The sequence below is a fragment of the Poecilia formosa genome, unplaced genomic scaffold, assembly GCF_000485575.1.
Source record: "Poecilia formosa unplaced genomic scaffold, Poecilia_formosa-5.1.2 Scaffold256, whole genome shotgun sequence".
Lineage (NCBI taxonomy): Eukaryota > Metazoa > Chordata > Actinopteri > Cyprinodontiformes > Poeciliidae > Poecilia > Poecilia formosa.
Window position 1 is genome coordinate 946,349 of NW_006800195.1, and position 4,209 is coordinate 950,557.

The window sequence follows — 4,209 nt, forward strand, 5'->3', positions numbered from 1 at the left end:
TTAATTTTTTTTAGTTTTCCCCGCCATTTTCCCTGCTTTATTTTGTGCGTTTTTCGACGATAACTCGCGAACCGTACGGTTTTCTGCGTCGGACCCTACGGATTCTTGATCAGGGCGTCCTCCCGCGTCCGTTGATGTATAATATGCGAGGTTTTAAGTTTTTTTAGATTTTCCCGCCATTTTCCCTGCTTTATTTTGTGCGTTTTTCGACGATAACTCGCGAACCGTACGGTTTTCTGCGTCGGACTCTACGGATTCTTGATCAGGGCGTCCTCCCGCGTCCGTTGATGTATAATATGCGTGGGTTCATTTTACCTGATACTTACCGTGCATTTCTTGCGTGTTTTTTCGCAATAACTCGCGAACGTTAAATTTTTCTGTGTCGGACTCTACGGATTCTTGATCAGGGCGTCCTCCCGCGTCCGTTGATGTATAATATGCGTGGGTTCATTTTACCTGATACTTACCGTGCATTTCTTGCGTGTTTTTTCGCAATAACTCGCGAACGTTAAATTTTTCTGTGTCGGACCTTACATATTCGTGATCAGCGCGGCCTCCCGCGTCCGTTGATGTATAGTTGGCAGTGGTGCATAGTGTAGATATATGTGATCTAGAATAATCGCAATAAGTTTTTTGCGATTTATTATTCAGTAATAATTCTTTAATTTCCTTACTCAGGGGGTCCTCCCTAATCCGTAAATGTATATATCATTATTTGTCCCAACCTACCTATAATTGCTTAACTTATTTTAATAAATACTTACCTGAGCCTATTAAATACTTACCTTACTTACTTTAACCTATTAAATACTTACATTAACATAATATGGTGTTCTATTTCCAACCTGCTAATAGAAAAAGACAATTAGATTAATAAATTATTAGAAAACACATGTAAATTCCATATTACAAACTAGCCTATTAATTAGTGACATTTCACTTTTCTTTATCTTATTTCGCACTTACCTCCTCGACAGTCAACATCTCCCTTCCTGCTCGTTCCTAGCATATATAAATACAAAATTCAACACATTAAACAACATTTCATATTAATTAGTATATTACACCTCAAATTTCATTAAAAAACACAAGATTAAAAACCGCATTACATTAAAAAATTCTTAACAGTCATCTAATATATAAATACACTCTAACATACTTTCACATTTCATTAGACAAGATTAAAAACCGCATTACATTAAAAAATTCTTAACAGTCATCTAACATAAATACACTCTAACATACTTTCACATTTCATTAGACAAGATTAAAAACCGCATTACATTAAAAAATTCTTAACAGTCATCTAACACATAAATACACTCTAACATACTTTCACATTTCATTACACAAGATTAAAAACTGCATTACATAGAAAAAAATTAACACAGATCTAACACATAAATAAACTATAACGTACTTTCACATTTCATTACATTTTCTGAACCGAACCAAACATCATGGCCCAGTATGAAAATGAGTTGGTCGAAGTAGGCATCCTTAATTCACAGACTTTGAGTGAGTCGGTTTCTCAATTCAGTTCCCTACCGTCCTTCTTAGAAGCAGATGTGGCTCATCCCTTTCATGCCACATTTGTTGCTTCCCCTGAACAGTCACTGAAGTTCAGGTTTGACATTGATGGGGTTGTTGCAGAGCTTCAGCGGGCTACGGCCCTTCTTTCTATTGTCCATTATCTCCTGTTGCCATCAATTCAGGCCCACATGCTTCAGGACAGTTATTTTTTCTTAAAGAAGCATGTGGACTTGAAAAACTGTAGCCCTGCTGGTCTGAAGGCCTTCAAGAACAGCAGTGGCTACACTATTGGACATGTGGACGGTGGGTATCACCTGTCCATCATCTTTCTCCCGAAGTGCCTTCAGGAGCCAGACACCAGGCTCTTTAAAAAGAACATTTTCAACATCTATGCCAGCGAAATGTTTAACTTCATTGTTTATCATTTCCGCATGCTCCTGAAGGCACTTCCAGCCAAAGACAAGGCCAGACCCACCGTCCAAAAGCAGGTTTACTCAAACACAAAGAAATTTCATGTTCTCCGCAAGGACCAAATGTTCATCCTTGACATTTTGGACAAAGCCATCGCCAAAACTGGTGAGAGCCACATCCTCCAGCCTTGCCTGTTTTTGGCCCGTTTTGGCCAGAAGGAGAGGGACACCCTCGACTTGACAGAGTTTGTTGATCCATCAGCCGTGGTGTCCCTGTCCATCCATTCTGCCGTGCAGGTGTACGCACGAGATCCCAGTGTCCACTTATTATTTGCGCGCCAAGGCATGATGGACTTGGTTGGACCTCATGGGTCTCTGTACTCTGTACTAGGCATCCATGAGGCCACCAATTTCCAGAGTGACCTTGGTGGTCGCAAACTTGATCTGGCACCGACATTGGTCGATGCATTGGGAGACTCGGGCACCCTCACATTTTTGCAGTTGTATGTGGACAGTCCCCATGTCCACATACAATTCCCATTCCGGCACCCAGTCAGTGGAGCTATCGTGACGTCCCGGCTTTCTCACCCTCAGTTTCAGCGTTCCTTGATCGCTCGTGCTGAGCAGTACCTGGAACACATGGAGGACCTTACGGGAAAGATGGATCTCCATCTTTCCCTAAGGGTGGAACAGGTACGGCGTTTTGAGGGTGAGATTCCGGGGGAGCTTTCTCCGAAGAGTTTCTTTTGCAAAGAGGCACTGAGAATGCTCTTCGTAGAAAATGCCCTAGTCATGCCCTTCAATGACTCTGGGAGTGACAATGGCCTTATTGTCACTCTCAGGAGGGTTCTTGAGTACTTTGAGCAGGGATTGAGGGAACAGTTCTCCACCTCAGAGGGGGTGGCACGTTTTGATGCCAGCTGGAAGTCCTACCAGTTCGAACTGGCATTGGAAGAGATGTTCTTCGGGCATCCTCTTTCAGTGTCAGACTTCCAGTTGAGCGCCAGCCTGGGAGTCAGGACGTCCAAGCCAAAGAGCCTCACCTTCAGGAGAGGCTTCATTGGGTTGGCCCCTCACACTGCTGCCAGTGCTGGCGAGGTGCCGCCCCCTCTGCACCACTGGACGAGGAATGCGCTCCAAATGTACCGTTTGGAGATCATATTTCCTCTCTGTCAGGTGTTGGAGGCTGTACCCTCTATCCTTGGGGCTGCCTTAGTCCATGTTTTCCTCTGTGATGTGTTCAGGAGGAATGACAACATTCCATACAGTTCTCTCAAGGGGGATACCCCCCCTGGGAGACTGACTGGTGTTACAAACCTGGACACATTTGCAGAGGAACTTTGCAGTAAGAACTGTTTCCCTGCTCCTCTCACCTTTGGACGAGCCCGAGAAATCGTAATTCAGGCCGGGAGGGACCCGCAAGAGGCCCTTGTTGCGGGTTTCCGTGCCCATGAATTACGGTTTCTTCCGGCAGTGAAGTACCGGGACTTCCACAGAGCCCACAAGCTGTTTTGGAATTCCCGGGACTTCACAATCGTCCAAGGTGAGGGGATAAATGTGGAACTTTCAAAACTTGCAACTATCTCCCTCCAGGTTAGGGTAGGGTTAGGTTTTGGGGGGTCTACGGTACCGCCGTTTCCACATGTCCTCGTTTGGGAAATGCTCATGTGCGCTTCCCGAGGCCCAGACGGCATTGCCACCATACAATCTCTGTATGGGTGCGCTCCGGAGGTTGGGCAGGACAGTCAATAGGCCAGAATCCATTAGTAAATTCAAAACCACAATTAGGCCATTTGAATCAAGACATGTTAAGTTTTAAAACTAGCTTATTTTAAATTTATTTTCTCAACAAGGGCTAACGTTATAGTGATTGTGTTTAATAACTTTAGCTAACATTAACCTACAGCAAGGCAGGATTGGCTTGAATTTCTTATAGCTAACATTACAGAGAAAGAGAACATAGTCAATGTTATTTTCTCAAAGAAAATGTAAAGTTAATAAGACACATACCTCATATGTATTAGGTGTCAAACTTCGGCTTCTTTTTAAACAGGAAGTCTGGCCGTTATAACTTGTGTTAGGTTTGCGCCACAATATGGAAGATTTCTTCTTCACCAACACACTGCACGCCTGTTCGTGCACTGCTGCCTCTCTCTGGTGGAGATGGTGTATTGCACTACTTAGCCCTTGTGTTTAGAAATGGGGTCCATACCAACCGACCCTAAACACGTAAAACTTTTATCATTTGCCACAGTTCTCTACGTTT

General features: G+C 43.7%; 1 long non-coding RNA gene across 1 annotated transcript in view; it reads right to left on the reverse strand.

Annotated features, from left to right (window-relative positions):
• The window catches only part of LOC107838437 (uncharacterized), a 6,643-nt gene extending 2,529 nt beyond the window's left edge, over nt 1-4,114 (reverse strand). Inside the window, exons 1-2 of the long non-coding RNA XR_001664499.1 lie at nt 3,687-4,114; nt 1,324-1,332 (exon numbers count right to left, since the gene is read on the reverse strand). This is a non-coding gene — a long non-coding RNA (uncharacterized LOC107838437). The remainder of the gene's footprint in view (nt 1-1,323; nt 1,333-3,686) is intronic.
• Between the last annotated feature and the right edge of the window lie 95 nt (nt 4,115-4,209).